Genomic DNA, 20,267 nt, shown 5'->3' with positions numbered 1-20,267 from the left:
TAAAATGTCTATTCATAAATGAGTTACATCTGATGCATTAGCTGAGTCTCAGCCAAATGTCATACCGTACTCAAACAGTCCCTATAGTGCCCAGGTCTATATTATGGGAGGCACTCAATAAATACATGCTAGCAAATTCAGAAGCTGTAGTTGGAAGTAAACAGTCCTAATGAGAGTCTCTACAGTCCTACATCAGCTCACCTAGCTGCATGTAGCCAAGTTTTTTAAATCTATGACACTTCAGCATTTCTATTTTTGAGATCATCAGACTATTCCAAGGAAATGGATTTATGCTATGTAGTTGAGGTTATTATTTTTAGGATCTAAGGAAGGAAAGCTGAGCTTATAAAACCTTCCATTCATCAACATGACCAGAAACAATATTCCTTTCTGGTGTAGAATGAGTTACAGTATAACTAGAAATACTTTACCTTAATTTATACTCTGGGGAGAAACAAAGATGACGAACGAGAGGATAAAAAGGAACCACTATTCATTAAGCTTCTCTGTATCTTATTACCCAAATTTACCTTAAAACTGTATTTTAAAGCAATTTGAAGACATTAAAATTCTGTGTTTCTATTGTTGTATTTAGTTGAGAGGGTTCATGGCTTTCATCAGTTCCTCAAGGGAGCTTTGACCAATACCCTCAAAATAAGAGGCCAATAAGATCCACTGCTCTCCTGATGATTACAGTACATCATAAATAACCTGAAAGTTATTCATTTGCCCATGATCAGATAGAATAACTTATATTAAATTTCTGTGAATGACAATTTTCAGGTTTTAATATAAGGAAAGTGAAAAGAAACAAAATTGTTCATATTTTAGAACAGGACTCTTTCACACTCTTAAAAATGACTGAGGCCCCCAGAGTGCTTTTGTTATGTGGAATGTATCTATGAATATTTACCACATTAGGAATTGAAACAAAAAATTTTAAAATGCAAGCACATACAAGCACACATTCCATTAGCCTTAAAAGTAATGGCAGCATCAGAATGATGGTCATGTGGTCTTTGGAAAAAATTCCACCATGTGATCAAGAGAGAATAAGATAGAAAAGGCAAATAATGTTTTTGTTTTATTATGAAAATAATTTCACTTTGCAGCCCCTGAAGGATCTAAGGGACACTTAGGTGTACTCAGATGACATTTTGAGAACTACTGCTTTAGGGAAACTAAAATCTATAATTGGCACTATTTCCCAATTTCATTTGGGTTTTGGAAAATGGAGATCCAAATCACTCATCTCTGGGAAATGGAGTGAACTTTATGTAAGTGTTAGCACTATCCTCATTCTAACTGTATCCCTTAGTTTTTCTTTGCCTTACTTTTATCACATATTTATTTCATCTTACTATACTGTGAACATACTTACAAATCCCCTTAAGTCTTTTCTGGAACAAGACAGTATTTAAAGAAACAAACGAAAAAGCAATGAATGGCCATAAAATGCTAAGATGGGGGCAGTAGTTTTTTTTTTTTTTAAAGTAATTATTCTGAAATTACTAAGTGCAGCGTCATGATACTATTAGAGAATCTGAAACTTTTAGCAAGTTAAAAAATTGTAAAATGGAATAATTTTAAACCTAGAAGAAGTTTTGGTGTTTTAGTCATCATCTTTTTAGAGAGGAGGAAAGTGAAGTAATGTTTTCTTTCAGCTTCCTCAACTACTGAATATTTTTTAAAAGATTCCTTTAGTCCTTGAAAATAGAAATTACCTTGATAGAAACAGAAGGTATTTTATCATATTTTTTGTTGTTGACGGTGATGAACGTTTGATAATTCTCTTACGTAAATGAGCTGTGATGCCACTGATCTTCTGTGTGCTAAATCTATAACGGCTGATGTTAAATATGCTGGAGAAATGGGGGTCGTGAGTGGGAGCAGGGACAACAGAAGCAACCAGTGTCTGTGGCTGTGTATTGTTCATCATTGACAACAGAATACCATACCTTTCATATGCAACTGGTGGCCTTCCCTCCCTGCCAGTAGCCTATTGTTAAAGATAAATGTTTGAAAACAGGAGATTTCTCCTATGAAACCATAAATCTGTGTTTGTGGTATTGTCTAATCTCTGCTGTGGGAATGGATCTGACATCACCATGTGAAAATTATGATTTCTTTCAACCCAAAACCAGAATGCAGATGATGATGAAGAAAAATTTCCTCTTCGCATTCAGGCAAATGTCACAATTGTGTATAATTCTGTTACCCATGTTGAGAAGCAAATGGACTGAGGGTTTACTATCCCTTAATTATAATTATCTTCCAGGAGAGGTCATGGTTTATGTGCTCACTAAAGCAACTGAGCCCTTACTTCCTCTCTAGCTAATCCTGAGCTGGAGAATGCAAATGTCATCACTGTAATATTACAAGTCATGAAAACAAACCAGAAAAGAGGATTTTCATCCAAAGGTTCAAATCAAGTCCATATTTCCTGGTCCCCAATCACTTCCCCATGTTCTTTCATCAAACATTTCCAGTGTACATCACACCTTGCTGGAAATATCTTTTAAATTCCACTTGTCAGAGTGACATGATGCAAAAGTTGTGCTTTATGGTAGGAAAACAACCTGCCACCTACTTATCTGTGCATCCCTCCTACAATCCCTGAAACACCCTCCAAGACAACAGTATTGCTTTCGTTAACCTCCCTTCTTTTTTTTTTTTTAACATCTGAGCATATGTTGGAAGCAATGACATCATGCAGTGACCTTCCTCTCTCAAAGAGCATGCAACACCTTTCAGGCAAGATGCTCACAGTAAGCATTTACCATGCATCCTAACTCTTCCCTGCACAAGGATAACCATCTCCACATCACCACAAAGACGTTCACTTACAGAATGTCACTCTATGATCTGATGGTGCAGCTGGGAATAGAAGCCAGAAGCCCTGGCTCTCTGTGAAGTGTTCCAACTAGAAAACATTAGGCCTGTTTCTTCGAGGAAGAAAGCTCCCTCTGGGAGCAGGCTGATGATCTGGCTAATGGGAGGATGGCTGGGGCTTCCTCAGCCCCGAGTGAGCGCCCTTTCAGATCCCTGCACAGTGGTTTCAGGCAGGTGTGACCTTTGCTGAGTAACTATTTCTATCAACACAGAGATGATCCTGCTCCATGTTTGATAGTAATATGGAGGCAATTTTCCTATTTCAAAACAGAGAATTAAAGACTGGAGAACTGCCACTCTGTCTGGAAAATCCCAAACACATTCCTTGACCTATAAAACAAATCAAAACAGAACAAAACAAACGAACAAAAACCCCACTGTGAAACTTTATGAACATCAGGTAAAAAAAATTCACTTTTTCTTTTGAGGAATTAATAAATTTTTGTTGCTGTGAGTTGAATTAGGTATCTTGGGTAGCTGCTTTAGGTGGTACTGTTAAAGCTTGAATATTCTGAATTTATTCAGACCTTGGAATCTGAGAGCTTCAGTACATCCCCCACTATGTCTTCTCTGTGCCCCTCAATCTACCAGCAGGGTTTAGCTTAGCATCATTCAGTTAAAATAAAAACATAATTAGTTTCCCATCTGTATTTCCAGCTCAGAACAGGTTCTCAACAAATATTTGTTGACTATAATAATGAAAATTCTTGTCAAAACCCATGCCAGTGAAGGATGACTATTTCCCATGCTCATTTTTTTTTTTTTTTTTTGAAAAAAAATGCATCTTTAGAGAGAAGGGGGTAATTCATGTGATACTGAAGAATAATTTGATAACATCTGCTGCAAAAATATTTTGAGATATATCATTACTCATGCAGGCATAGGTGCTGTATACTGAACTGAGTATGTCCTTCAACGTGATTTTACTTTCCCATCCTGCATAGCTATTCTCCATTGACATACGTAGCCAAGGTAATGAAGCCACTGTGTTAAGTTTTAATTTTTCAAAAAGGCAAGACCCAAAGGAGGAGTCAGAAATTTTTCCTTATAAAAATGCAGCATGAGAGTTAGGTTTTAAAGTTACTTTTTATTCTTATTTGTAAAGTTTCCCTATAAACTAACCCTTCTTAAATAAGTCTTACAATTTTTCACCTTAGATAATTATAACCAAGGGGGTGGAGTCAAGATGGCATACTAGAAGGACATGGAACTCACATCTCCTCACAACCAGGGCACCTACCAGGCACCGTGGGGGACCACGGACACCTAAGGGGACGGGAGGAACCCCCAGCGAGGGGGTAGGGCGTGGGGCGTGGGGGGAGTGAAAGGGGAGGAGAAGCGGAGGCAGAACAGGACAAGCGCCCCCGAGGGGCAGCTGGGGTGGGGGAAGGGATCCCACGCCCGAAGGGAGAAACTGGGGAACCAGTGGGAGGGAAAAGGATCAAAAGGGAGCATGGTCAGGTTTCCCCTGTCCACTTGGGCCCCCAGGAACCTGCTGAGATCCCGGGCCTGATCCTCTGCCCACCGAGGATCCTCCAGCCGTGCGGGTCCTGAGGGAATGGGAGGGAGGGAAGGGGAGGAGTAAAAGTAAAGGCCGGACCTCTGGGAGGGCACCCATGAGGGGTGGCTGGGGGTGGGGAGGAGTTCCTACACCCAGTGGGACCCACCCACGGTTAGGGGTCCAGCGGGGACAGGGGAGACCCTGGGGGAGATGGTGTGGGAGGGGTGCAAAGGAACAGAAGGGAACGGGGCCAGTGCCTTCCCTGGCCACTTAGGCACCGGGAGCCTGTTGGGCTCCCGGGCCTCATTCTCTGCCCTCGGAGTCTCCCTCCTGCCGCGCAAAACCCAAGCCCCGCCACTACACCCCCACCCGGGGCCCTACCTCTACACTCAGAGACCCCCTCCAATGAGCTGGGCCTAAGGCCCACCCACACACCCTCACCCAGGGCCCTACGTCCAAACTCCAGAACTGCACGCTGCAGAGGCCCTCCTTTTGAAGTGCTGCCTCTCCCCTTCTGGGCAGGTCCTAAGCAGATGCCCCGCCCCATGCTCAAACGTCACCCCCACCCGCATAGGTCCCGCCCCACCCTAAACCCCACCCCTGCCTAAGGTCCACCCCCTGTCTAAACTCCACACCCACAGCCAAGGCTTTTATTTTTTTCTTCTTTTCTTTTTTCCTCTTTTAGATTGAGGTTCTGTTTTATCTTGATTCACAGTTGTTGACTCTTTTATATTTTTATTTTAAAAAATAAAATAAATAAATCTAATAAATATTTATTAAAATAGATTTTTATCTATTAGAGCTAATAAATCTTTATTTTTCTAATTTTATTTTATTCTTTATACTTTGTTAGTGATCTCTCCTTTTGGCTTGTTGCCCCCCTCCCTTTTTTTTCTTTTTTCTGTTGTGGTTTTATTTTGCCTTGTTGCAGTTGTTTCAATTATAGTTTTATTTTTCCTAATATGTTTTTTATCTTTCTAATTTTATTTTGTCTTTTACCCTTTGATATTGTACTGCTCCTTTTTTTCTTTCTTTCTTCCTTTTTTTTTTTTTACCATGCCACAAAGCTTGTGGGATCTTGGTTCCCAGGCCGGATGTCGGGGCCAAGCTCCCATGGTGGGAGCTCTAAGTCTGAACCTCTGGACTAACACAGAATCTCAAACCCCAGGGGATATCAGTCAGAGTGAGGCCTCCTGCAGATCCTCATCTCAGCACAAAAACCCAGCTCTATCCAAGTGCCTGCAAACTCCAGTGCTGAACGTCTCAGGCCTAACGACCAGTAACACAGGAATACAGCACCACCCATCAAAAAAAAAAAAAGAAATTACAAAAAAATTTGTTACAGACGAAGGAGCAAGGTAAAAACCTACAAGACCAAATAAATGAAGACGAAATATGCAACATACCTGAAAAAGAATTCAAAGTAATGGTAGTAAGGATGATCCAAAATCTCGGAAACAGAATGGAGAAAACACAAGAAACAGTTAACAAGGATCTAGAAGAACTGAAGAGCAAACAAACAGTGATGAACAACACAATTACTGAAATTAAAAATACTCTAGTAGGAATCAATAACAGAATTACTGCGGAAGAAGAACGGGTAAGTGAGCTGGAACATAAAATGGTGGAAATAACTGCCAGGGAGCAGAATAAAGAAAAAAGAATGAAAAGAATTGAGGACAGTCTCAGAGACCTCTGGGACAACATTAAAAGCAACAACATTCAAATTATAGACATCCCAGAAACAGAAGAGAAAAAGAAAGGGACGGAGAAAATACTTGACAAGATTATAGTCGAAAACTTCCACAACATGGGAAAGGAAACAGTCAATCAAGTACAAGAAGCACAGAGAGTACAATACAGGATAACCCAAAGAGAAACACGTCAAGACACATATTAATCAAACTATCAAAAATTAAATACAAAGAAAAAATATTGAAATCAGCAAGGGAAAAGCAACAAATAACATACAAGGGACTCCCCATAAGGTTAACAGCTGATTTTTCAGCAGAAACTCTGCAAGCCAGAAGGGAGTGGCAGGACATATTTAAAGTGATGAAAGGGAAAAACCTACAACCAAGATTACTCTACCCAGCAAGGATCTCATTCCGATTCGATGGAGAAATTAAAACCTTTACAGATAAGCAAAAGTTAAGAGAATTCAGCACCACCAAACCAGCTTTACAACAAATGCTAAAGGAACTTCTCTAGGCAGGAAACACAAGAGAAAGAAAAGACCTACAATAACAAACCCAAAACCATTAAGAAAATGGGAATAGGAACATACATATCAATAATTACCTTAAATGTAAATGGATTAAATGCTCCAACCAAAAGACATTGACTGGCTGAGTGGATACAAAAACAAGACCCGTATATATGTTGTCTATAAGAGACCCACTTCAGACCTAGGGACACATACAGACTGAAAGTGAGGGGATGGAAAAAGATATTCCATGCAAATGGAAATCAAAACAAAGCTGAAGTAGCAATTCTCATATCAGACAAAATACACTTTAAAATAAAGACTATTACAAGAGACAAAGAAGAACACTACATAATGACCAAAGGGTCAGTCCAAGAAGAAGATATAAAAATTGTAAATATTTATGCACCCAACATAGGAGCACCTCAATACATAAGGCAAATACTAACAGCCATAAAAGGGGAAATCGACAGTAACACAATCATAGTAGGGGGATTTAACACCCCACTTTCACAAATAGATAGATCGTCCAAAATGAAAATAAATAAGGAAACACAAGCTTTAAATGACACATTAAACAAGATGGCCTTAATTAATATTTATAGGACATTCCATCCAAAAACAACAGAATACACTTTCTTCTCAAGTGCTCATGGAACATTCTCCAGGATAGATCATATCTTGGGTCACAAATCAAGCCTTGGTAAATTTAAGAAAATTGAAATCGTATCAAGTATCTTTTCTGACCACAATGCTATAAGACTAGTTATCAATTACAGGAAAAAAACTGTATAAAATACAAACACATGGATGCTAAACAATACACTATTAAATAACCAAGAGATCACTGAAGAAATCAAAAAATACCTGGAAACAAATGACAATGAAAACACGACGACCCAAAACCTATTGGATGCGGCAAAAGCAGCTCTAAGAGGGAAGTTTATAGCAATACAAGCCTACCTCAAGAAACAAGAAACATCTCAAATAAACAACCTAACCTTACACCTAAAGCAATTAGAGAAAGAAGAACAAAAAACCCCAAAGTTAGCAGAAGGAAAGAAATCCTAAAGATCAGATCAGAAATAAATGAAAATGAAATGAAGGAAACAATAGCAAAGATCAATAAAACTAAAAGCTGGTTCTTTGAGAAGATAAACAAAATTGATAAATCGTTAGACTCATCAAGAAAAAAAAGGGAGAAGACTCAAATCAACAAAATTATAAATGAAAAAGAACTGACACTGCAGAAATGCAAAGGACCACGAGAGATTACTACAAGCAACTATATGCCAATAAAATGGACAACCTGGAAGAAATGGACAAATTCTTAGAAAAGCACAACCTTCAGAGACTGAACCAGGAAGAAATAGAAATTATAAACAGACCAATGACAAGCACTGAAATTGAAACTGTGATTAAAAATCTTCCAACAAACAAAAGCCCAGGACCAAATGGCTTCACAGGCGAATTCTATCAAACATTTAGAGAAGAGCTAACACCTATCCTTCTCAAACTCTTCCAAAATATAGCAGAGGGAGGGACACTCCCAAACTCATTCTATGAGGCCACCATCACCCTGATACCAAAACCAGACAAAGATGTCACAAAACAAGAAAACTACAAGCGAATATCACTGATGAACACAGATGCAAAATTCCTCAACAAAATACTAGCAAACAGAATCCAACAGCACATTAAAAGGATCATACACCATGATCAAGTGGGGTTTATCCCAGGAATGCAAGGATTCTTCAGTATACGTAAATCAATCAATGTGATAACCATATTAACAAATTGAAGGACAAAAACCATATGATAGGATAAGGTGGCTTCTACGCTCTGCACACAAGCTTAGTGAACTTCTTCGTGATGGAGGTGAGCCCAGGTGGACCAGATTGATATCCTTGTTGGTGTTTCTCTAAGATGAGGCCTGGCTTCTGGGAGAAGAAGCAGAACCTGTATAGTACCAAGATCTATGAAAATTTTCTCTGGAGTTTCCACAGAAAAGGCATTTGAACCCAGCCTGAATCATCCCATCAGCTTTCCTGCTTCTCCACCTTACAGACAGCAGATTTCGGGACTTTTCACCTTCCATAACCATGGTTAAGGGCTCAGGAGAACCTGTTTGAGCCAACATTTTCAGCTGGGTCGTTTCATGTTGAGCTTTGCTTTCTACCTCTTGGACCTTTTCTACACATCAGTTCTTGTCCACAGTTCTGTGGACAAGACCCACCTTTCAGCAAATGGGTGGTTAAGGCAATGTTATGGAGGAAGAGACTGGCATGGAACCACAGTGCCTGGATTTCCCCAGCAAAGATCCATTCAACTGGATACCACTCACTGATCCATTCCAAAGGTTCTTTTTAAAAAACGTAAAGTTTTAGGAGGAGACCTTCAAGATGGCGTAGGAGTAAGACGTGGAGTTCACCTTCCTCCTCACAAAAACATCAGAAATACACTTAAATGTGGAACAACTCCTACAGAACGTCTACTGAACGATGGCAGAAGACCTCAGACTTCCCAAAGGCAAGAAACTCCCCACATACCTAGATAGGGCAAAAGAAAAAACAAAGACAAAAGAATAGGGATGGGATCTGCACCTCTGGGAGGGAGCTGTGAAGGAGGAAAAGTTTCCACACACTAGGAAGGCCTTTCACTGGCGGAGACAGGGGGTGGAGGGTGGGGAAGCTTTGGAGCCACGGAGGAGAGTGCAGCGATACGGGTGCAGAGGGCAAAGCGGAGAGATTCCCGCACAGAGGATCAGTGCTGACCAGCACTCACCAGCCTGAGAAGCTTGTCTGCTCACGCACCGGGGTGGGAGGTGGCTGGGAGGTGAGGCTCAGGCTTCGGAGGTCAGACCCCAGGGAGAGGACTGGGGTTGGCTGCATGAACACAGCCTGAAGGGGGCTAGTGTGCCACAGCTAGCTGGGAGGGAGTCCAGGAAAAAGTCTGGAACTGCCTAAGAGGCAAGAGACCATTGTTTCAGGGTGCGCAAGAGGAGGGGATTCAGAGCACTGCCTAAATGAGCTCCAGAAACTGGCACGAGCCACAGCTATCAGTGCGGACACCAGAGATGGACATGAAACACTGAGGCTCCTGCTGCAGCCACCAAGAAGCATGTGTGCTATCCACACCTCCCCTCCCAGAAGCCTGTGCAGCTCGCCACTGCCAGGGTCCTGTGATCCAGGGACAACTTCCCCGGGAGAACAGACGGTGCACCTCAGGATGCTGCAATGTTCCAGCAGCCTCTGCCGCTGCAGGCTCACCCCGCATTCCATACCCCTCCCTGCCCACGGCCTGAGTGAGCCAGACCACCCTAATCAGCTGCTACTTTAACTCCATCCTGTCTAAGCGAAGAATAGACGCCCTCAGGCAACCTACATGCAGAGGTGGGGCCAAATCCAAAGCGGAACCCCAGGAGCTGTGAATAAAGAAGAGAAAGGAAAATCTCTCCCAGCAACCTCAGGAGCAGTGGATTAAATCTCTACAATTAACTTGATGTACCTGCATCTGTGGAATACCTGAATAGACAATGAATCATCCCAAAATTGAGGCAGTGGACTTTGGGAGCAACTGTAGATTTGGGGTTTGCTTTCTGCATCTAATTTGTTTCTGGTTTTATGTTTATCTTAGTTTAGCATTTAGAGTTTATTATCATCGGTAGATTTATTGATTAGGTTGCTTTCTCCCTTTTCCCTCTCTCTCTCTCTCTCTCTCTCTCTCTATATATATATATATATATGCTTTTCCTTTTTTTTTGTGAGTGTGTATGTGTATGCTTCTTTGTGTGATTTTGTCTGTATAGCTTTGCTTTCACCATTTGTCTTAGGGTTCTGTCTGTCCATTTTTTTGGTTTTTTTGGTTTTTTTATTATCCTTTTTAGCCCTTGTTATCATTGGTGGATTTGTTTTTTTGTTTGATTGCTTTTCTTCTTTCTTTCTCTTTTAAATTACTTTTAAATTGTTTTTAATTATTAAAAATAAGTTAATTAATAAGTTTAATTTATTTTATATTTTTCTTTCTTTTTTTCTCCCTTTTCTTCTAAGCTGTGTAGCTGACAGGGTCTTGGTGCTCTGGCCGGGTGTCAGGTCTGAGCCTCTGAGGTGGAGGAGCCGAGTCCAGGACACTGGTCCACCAGAGACTTCCTGGCCCCACATAATATCAAACGGCAAAAGCTCTCCCAGAGATCTCCATCTCAATGCAAAGACGCAGCTCCACTCAACGACCAGCAAACTACAGTGCTGAACACCTTATGCCAAACAACTAGCAAGACAGGAATACAAACCCACCCATTAGCAGAGAGGCTGCCTAAAATCATAATAAGGTCACAGACACTGCAAAACACACCAGCAGATGCGGTCCTGCCCACCAGAAAGACAAGATCCAGCCTCATCCGCCGGAACACAGGCATCTGTCCCCTCCACCAGGAAGCCTACACAACCCACTGAACCAACCTTAGACACTGGGGGCAGACACCAAAAATAACAGGAACTACGAATCTGCAGCCTGTGAAAAGGAGACTCCAAACACAGTAACTTAAGCAAAATGAGAAGACAGAGAAACACACAGCAGACGAAGGAGCAAGGTAAACAACTGAAGAGGAAGTAGGCAGTCTACCTGAAAAAGAATTCAGAGTAATGATAGTAGAGATGATCCAAAATGTTGGAAATAGAATGGAAAAAATACAAGAAACGTTTAACAAGGACCTAGAAGAACTAAAGAGCAAACAAACAATGATAAACAACACAATAAATGAAATTAAAAATTCTCTCGAAGGAATCAACAGCGGAATAACTGAGGCAGAAGAACAGATAAGTGACCTGGAAGATAAAACAGTGGAAATAACTACTGCAGAGCAGAATAAAGAAACAAGAATGAAAAGAATTGAGGACAGTCTTAGAGACCTCTGGGACAACATTAAACGCACTGACATTCGAATTATAGGGGTCCTAGAAGAAGAAGAGAAAAAGAAAGGGACGGAGAAAATATATGAAGAGATTATAGTTGAAAATTTCCCTAATACGGGAAATAAAATAGTCAAACAGGTCCAGGAACTCTCTCCAGGCACCGAGAGTCCCATACAGGATAAATCCAAGGAGAAACACATCAAGACACATATTAATCAAACTATCAAAAATTAAATACAAAAAAAATATTTAAAGCAGCAAGAGAAAAGCAACAAATAACATACAAGGGAATCCCCATAAGGTTAACAGCTGATCTTTCACCAGAAACTCAGCAAGCCAGAAGGGAGTGGCAGGACATATTTAACGTGATGAAAGGGAAAAACCTACAACCAATATTACTCTACCCAGCAAGGATCTCATTCAGATTCGATGGAGAAATTAAAAACTTTACAGATAAGCAAAAGCTAAGAGAATTCAGCACCAGCAAACAAGCTCTACAACAAATTTTAAAGGAACTTCTGTAGGCAGGAAACACAAGAGAAGGAAAAGAGTTACAGTAACAAACCCAAAACAATTAAGAAAATGGTAATGGGAACATACATATGGATAAGTACCTTAAATGTTAATGGATTAAATGCTCCAACCAAAAGACAGCGACTGGCTGAGTGGATACAAAAACAAGACCTGTATATATGTTGTCTACAAGAGACCCACTTCAGACCTAGGGACACATACAGACTGTGAGGGGATGGAAAATGATATTCCTTGCAAATGGAAATCAAAAGAAAGCTGGAGTAGCAATTCTCATATCAGACAAAATACACTTTAAAATAAAAACTATTACAAGAGACAAAGAAGGACCCTACATAACGATCAAGGGATCAATCCAAGAAGATATAACAGTTGTAAATATTTATGCACCCAACATAGGAGCACCTCAATACATAAGGAAAATGCTAATAGCCATAAAAGGGGAAATTGACAGTAACACAATCATAGTAGGGGACTTTAACACCCCACTTTCACCAATGGTCAGATCACCCAAAATGAAAATAAATAAGGAAACACAAGCTTTAAATGATACATTAAACAAGATGTTCTTCATTTATATTTATAGGACATTCCATCCGAAAACAGCACATTACACTTTCTTCTCAGGTGCTCATGGAACATTCTCCAGGATAGATCATACCTTGGGTCACAAATCAAGCCTTGGTAAATTTAAGAAAATTGAAATCATATCAAGTATCTTTTCCAACCACAACGCTATGAGACTAGATATCAATAACAGGAAAAAAACTGTATAAAATACAAACATATGGAGGCTAAACAATACACTACTAAATAACCAAGAGATTACTGAATGAATCACAGAGGAAATCAAAAAATACCTAGAAACGAATGACAATGAAAACACGACGACCCAAAACCTATGGGATGCAGCAAAAGCAGTTTTAAGAAGGACGTTTATAGCAATAAAATCCTACCTCAAGAAACAAGAAACATCTCAAATAAACAACCTAAACTTACACCTAAAGCAATTAGGAAGAAGAACAAAAAAACCCCAAAGTTAGCAGAAGGAAAGAAATCATAAAGATCACATCAGATCAGAAATAAATGAAAAAGAAATGAAGGAAACAATTGCAAAGATCAATAAAACTAAAAGCTGGTTCTTTGAGAAGATTAACAAAATTGATAAACCATTAGCCAGACTTATCAAGAAAAACAGGGAGGTGACTCAAATCAACAGACTTAGAAATGAAAAAGAAGTAACAACTGAAACTGCAGAAATGCAAAGGATCATGAGAGACTACTACAATCAACTATATGCAGTAAAGTGAACAACCTGGAAGAAATGGACAAATTCTTAGAAAAGCACAACCTTCCGAGACTGAACGAGGAAGAAATAGAGAATATAAACAGACCAATCACAAGCACTGAAATTGAAACTGTGATTAAAAATCTTCCACAAACAAAAGCATAGGACCAGATGGCTTCACAGGTGAATTCTATCAAACATTTAGAGAAGAGCTAACACCTATCCTTCTCAAACTCTTCCAACATATAGCAGAGGGAGGGACACTCCCAAACTCATTCTATGAGGCCACCATAACCCTGATACCAAAACCAGACAAAGATGTCACAAAAAAAGAAAACTACAGGCCAATAACACTGATGAACATAGATGAGAAAATCCTCAAGAAAATACTAGCAAACAGAATCCAACAGCACATTAAAAGGATCATATACCATAATCAAGTGGGATTTATCCCAGGGATGCAAGGATTCTTCAACACATGCAAATCAATCAATGTGATACACCATATTAACAAATTGAAGGAGAAAAAGCATATGATCATCTGAATGATGCACAAAAAAGTTTTCGACAAAATTCAACACCCATTTATGGTAAAAACCCTCCAGAAAGTAGGCATAGAGGAACTTACCTCAACATAATAAAGGTCATATATGACAAACCCACAGCCAACATCATTGCCAATGGTGAAAAACTGATACCATTTCTCCTAAGATCAGGAACAAGACAAGGTTGCCCACTCTCACCACTATTATTCAACATAGTTTGGGAAGTTTTAGCCACAGCAATCAGAGAAGAAAAAGAAATAAAAGGAATCCTAATTGGAAAAGAAGACATAAAACTGTCACTGTTTGCAGATGACATGATACGATACATAGAGAATCCTAAAGATGCTACCAGAAAACTACTAGAGCTAATCAGTGAATTTGGTAGAGTAGCAGGATATGAAATTAATGCACAGAAATCTCTTGCATTCCTATACACTAATGATGAAAAATCTGAAATAGAAATTAAGGAAACATTCCCATTTATCACTGCAACAAAAAGAATAGAATACCTAGGAAAAAACCAACCTAAGGAAACAAAAGACCTGTATGCAGAAAACTATAAGACACTGATGAAAGAAATTAAAGATGATACAAACAGATGGAGAGATATACCATGTTCTTGGATTGGAAGAATCAACTTTGTGAAAATGACCATATTATCCAAAGCAATCTACAGATTCAATGCAATCCCTATCAAATTACCAATGGCATTTTTCACATAACTAGAACAAAAAAGTTCACAATTTGTATGGAAACACAAAAGACCCCGAATATCTAAAGCACCTTCAGAAAGAAAAATGGAGCTGGAGGAATCAGGCTTCCTGACTTCAGACTATACTAGAAACCTACCGTAATCCAGACAGTATGGTGCTGGCATAAAAACAGAAATATAGATCAATGGAACAGGATAGAATGCCCAGAGATAAACCCACGCACATATGGGCACCTAATTTACCACAAAGGAGGCAAGAACATACAATGGAGAAAAGACAGCCTCTTCAATAAGTGGTGCTGGGAAAACTGGGAAGCTACATGTAAAAAAATGAAATTAGAACACTCCCTAACACCATACACAAAAATTAATTTAATTCAAAATGGATTACAGACCTAAATGTAAGGCCAGACACTATAAAATTCTTAGAGGAGAACATAGGCAGAACACTCCATGACATAAATCACAGCAAGATCCTTTTGACCCACCTCCTAGAGAAATGGAAATAAAAACACAAATAAACAAATGGGACCTAATGAAACTTAAAAGCTTTTGCACAGCAAAGGAAACCATAAACAAGACCAAAAGACAACCCTCAGAATGGGAGAAAACATTTGCAGATGAAGCAACGGACAAAGGATTAATCTCCAAAATATACAAGCAGCTCATGCAGCTCAATATCAAAAAAACAAACAACCCAATCCAAAAATGGGCAGAAGACCTAAATAGACATTTCTCCAAAGAAGATATACAGATTGCCAACAAACACATGAAAGGTTGCTCAACATCACTAATCATTAAAGAAATGCAAATCAAAACTACAATGAGGTGTCACCTCACACCGGTCAGAATGGCCATCATCAAAAAATCTACAAACAATAAATGCTGGAGAGGGTGTGGAGAAAAGGGAACCCTCTTGCACTGCTGGTGGGAATGTATATTGATGTAGCCACTATGGACAACAGTATGGAGTTTCCTTAAAAAACTAAAAATAGAACTACCATATGATCCAGCAATCCCACTACTGGGCATATACCCTGAGAAAACCATAATCGAAAAAAGGCATGTACCACAATGTTCACTGCAGCTCTATTTACAATAGCCAGGACAGGGAAGCATCCTAAGTGTCCATCGACAGATGAATGGATAAAGAAGAGGTGGCACATATATACAATGGAATATTACTTAGCGATAAGAAGAAACGAAATTGAGTTATTTGTAGTGAGGTGGATGGACCTAGAGTCTGTCATACAGAGTGAAGTAAGTCAGAAAGAGAAAAACAAATACCATGTGCTAACACATATATATGGAATCTAAAAAAAAAGGATCTGTAGAACCTAGGGGCAGGACAGGAATAAAGAGATGCAGACATAGATAATGGACTTGAGACACAGGGAGGGGGAAGGGTAAGCTGGGACGAAGTGAGAGAGTGGCATGGACATATATACACTACCAAATGTAAAATAGATAGCTAGTGGGAAGCAGCCACATAGCACAGGGAGATCAGCTCGGTGCTTTGTGTCCACCTAGAAGGGTGGGATAGGGAGGGTGGGAGGGAGACGCAAGAGGGAGGAGATATGGGGATATATGTGTAGCTGATTCACTTTGTTATACAGCAGAAACTAACACACCATGGTAAAGCAATTATAGTCCAATAAAGATGTTTAAAAAAAACATATAATAATTGTAATAGATGCAGAAAAAGGTTTTGACACAATTCAACACCAAGTTATGATAAAAACTTTCCAGAAAGTAGGCATAGAGGGAACCTACCTCAACATAATAAAGGCCATATATGACAAACCCACAGCCAACATTGTTCTCAATGGTGAAAAGCTGAAACCATTTCCACTAAGATTAGGAAAAAGACAAGGTTGCTCACTCTCACCTCTAATACTCAACATAGTTTTGCAAGTTCTAGCCACAGCAATCAGAGAAATAAAAGGAACCCAAATTGGAAAAGAAGAAGTAAAACTGTCACTGTTTGCAGATGACATGATATGATACATAGAGAATCCTAAAGATGCTATCAGAAAACTACTAGAGCTAATCAATGAATTTGGTAGAGTAGCAGGATACAATATTAATGCACAGAAATCTCTTGCATTTCTATACAGTAATGATGAAAAATCTGAAAGAGAAATTAAGGAAACACTCCCATTTACCATTGTAACAGAAAGAATAAAATACCTAGGAATAAAGCTACCTAAGGAGACAAAAGACCTGTATGCAGAAAACTATAAGACACTGATGAAAGTAATTAAAGATGATACAAAGAGATGAAGAGATATACCATGATAAGCAGGGTGGGAGGGAGATGTAAGAGGGAGGGGATATGGGGATATACGTATGCATATAGCTGATTCACTTTGTTATACAGCAGAAACTAACACAACACTGTAAAGCAATTATACTCCAATAAAGATGTTAAAAAAAATTATTATAACCATATAGAGACAAACAGACATTTGTCAACCAGTATCCTGGAATCCAGTATATGGTGACACATAAACTTGTATAAAGAAGTGATAAACACAAGTTAATTACCTGGACAATGGGGAGGGGTCAGAAGGAGACCAAGAAAAAAAAAATCCAAAAACACAAAATAATTTTTAAGTTGATAACCTTTCACCTGACTCACATTGGTGAGAATCTAATATTGACCAGAGGGAGTGTAATCCATTCTGATAATGTGATGGTAAAAAGTTGTGAGTTCAATGAGTCTGGTGGTCTTGGCACTATTCCCAGGGAACTCGAGTTCCCAGCACATAACTAAAGGACCTCAACTTTGGTCCAACTGGCAGTCTTTGTTCTATTTAAAAAAGACTCAGGGTGGAAATGGGCCATGGGGACACATTTTTTCCTTCCTACTGACAGGCTTCATCTCTAAATGAGTGGAAGGAACTCTGGTGGTCACCTCTGGAGAAGTAGTGGGCGGGACCCTAGTTTCAGTCTGACCTCTGACTGCAGTGGACTCAGGTTTTGAAGGAGTCCTTCTCAAAGCCTAATGCTATCTTTGGGGAACATAAAGGAACATAAAATTTATCACTTGGAAAGACAGAATAATTTCATGTGCAGCCTTCATATCAGAGTCCTCAAGGAGAAATGATGAATAAGCTGAGAAATGTTATTCAGCAGAACTATTTCCTTGAGTATGAGGAAGAGTGAGCCACGGTCATCTTTATTAGAAATTATGCACATGAAGGCTCTCAGACAGAGGGAGAGAACATGCACAACCCATCGTAAAACACTTTTAAAAATCTTTAGAAAGGATTAGTGCGCTAATACATAGGGGTTTTGCTCTGATTGCCTGATACGGAAATTCCAGCTGCTTATCTTTAAAAGCTAACACTTTGCATTATGAAGTGGCTTTTGCACTGTTTTCCTCTTTCTTTTTTTTTTTTTTATAAATTTATTTATTTCATTTTTGGCTATGTTGAGTCTTCGCTTCTGTGCGAGGGCTTTCTCCAGTTGCGGCGAGCGGGGGCCACTCTTCATCGCGGTGCGCGGGCCTCTCACTATCGCGGCCTCTCCCATTGCAGAGCACAGGCTCCAGACGCGCAGGCTCAGTAGTTGTGGCTCACGGGCCTAGTTGCTCCGCGGCATGTGGGATCTTCCCAGACCAGGGCTCGAACCCGTGTCCCCTGCATTGGCAGGCAGATTCTTAACCACTGCGCCACCAGGGAAGCCCCTCCTCTTTCTTTTAATTTGTGGTATTCATCTACAGAGTCCTTACATGGTCCCTATGGTTTCTAAATTACCAAAAGAAGAAACTCTTTCCAAAGTCATTGTAAGTGACTGAGGTGGATGATTTTTGTTCATGGATCAGGCTCCAAAACTACATGAAAAAAAGTGCGAGCTAGGTTATGGGGAAGTGATTCTAGTCTCTGTAATTGTACCATTCCACTGGTGTTCCAATCCAAATGTATTGTCTACAAGAAAATGATGCAAAGCACAGAAGTTCCTTGGAGGGGTTCAATCCCAGTGTGGAAAGGATGCAGGCAATTAGAAAACAAATTATAAAATTAATTTTATTTTCGAGAGAAGGAGCCCTGAAACAACACTCACAAAGGAAAAGAAAAAACAACACACTAAGCAAGCAGGTGCAAGATGAAAATTTAGTCAGTTCTTCCTTAGATTTTATCAAAAGGTCAAATAAAATACAACACTGTTTTTCATGCCCTCTGTCTTGAAATATTCTGTTCTCTTTGCCTTCTATAATACTGATCTCCTATCCAGGCTCCCATTCTGATATCCTTCTGCCTGGAAAATTTGATGTTTTTCAGGGACCTGGATCCTCTCTCATTCATAGTCTGCAGACTCTCCCAGGGATAGACTGTTCTGTTGTTTGACTTTAGATTCCATCTACTTGATCAGGGGTCCCCAACCCCCAGGTCGTGGACCGGTACCGGTCTGTGGCCTGTTAGGAACCGGGCCGCACAGCCGGAGGTGAGTGGCAGCGAGCAAGCAAAGCTTTATCTGCCGCTCCCCATGGCTCTCCATCACTCGCATTACCGCCTGAACCATCTCCCCCCGCCACCCCACTCGCGTTAGGGCCTTAACACCACCACCCCCAACCCCGATGGAAGAATTGTCTTCCACGAAACCAGTCCGTCATGCCGACAAGGTTGGGGACTGCTGTACTTGATAACAACTCCTCATTTGATCAGGTCTTGTTTAGAAGCCAGTGGCAGAAACTCAAATTAAACCAAGTGAATTTCAAAGAAGGGTATTTATTGACTCACACAACTGAAAAATCTAGGCATAGTTATTATTAAGGTGCTCAATGTATTCATTCATTTAACAATTTTTTATTGAAAAATTATTGTAAGCCAAGCACTATTTGAGGATTAGGGATAGAAAAGTGAACTAAATAAACAACACTCTCTGATATCATGTCACTTATAATTAGCAAATAAATAAATAATGCCAGTGTTTTATTAGAAGTTCTACACTGATTTTCGTTGGATCAGTCAAGCCCTGTGCCCATTCCAGAACCAGTCATTATGACTGTAATAACCCAGGTGTGGGTCATGTCTTCACCCTTGAAGCCTGTGAATGCTATCAGTCTATTTGAATTATATGGATTAAGATTGGAGTAGTGGTGATTTCTCAGAAAGAAATGGAGATTCCATTGCCAGGGAGAATAGGTTTCAGGTGGGCCAAAAAAAAAAAAAAAAAAGTGTCCATCACAAATCCAAAATCTGTATCTACTACAAAGATCTCTTCTTATGCCTATGTCTTGAAGATAATGTCACTTGGGTATTCCATAGGCACCTCAAGCCTGAGATATAAAAAGCTGTACACATTACCTTTCTACCTCCCTTGCAAATGTTATGACCTCATATGTTTCTTATCACAGTGGATGGTACCACCATCTCTCCATTTGCCCAAGTAAGGAAGCTGGAAGTCATCATTCATTTCTACTTTCCCCTACATTCAATGAATCATAAAGTCCTATACATTTTCTATTCTGAATATCTATTAGTTTGGGGCTACCATCCACAGGATTATTACTGTAGTTCCCTAACTGATTGCTTTGTCTTTATTCTCATCCCTAGTTAATCCACCCTTTATTCTAACTAATTTTTCATGCTGCAGACAGTGATATTTCTACAAGAAAATACAATTGTATGATTTCTTTGATTAATGTCCTATAATCAGTCCCTATTAGAATAATAC

The sequence above is a fragment of the Balaenoptera musculus genome, chromosome 5 (assembly GCF_009873245.2).
Source record: "Balaenoptera musculus isolate JJ_BM4_2016_0621 chromosome 5, mBalMus1.pri.v3, whole genome shotgun sequence".
In the NCBI taxonomy this organism is placed as follows: domain Eukaryota; kingdom Metazoa; phylum Chordata; class Mammalia; order Artiodactyla; family Balaenopteridae; genus Balaenoptera; species Balaenoptera musculus.
The sequence above is the reverse complement of the archived record's forward strand: the minus strand, read 5'-3'. Positions refer to the sequence as shown.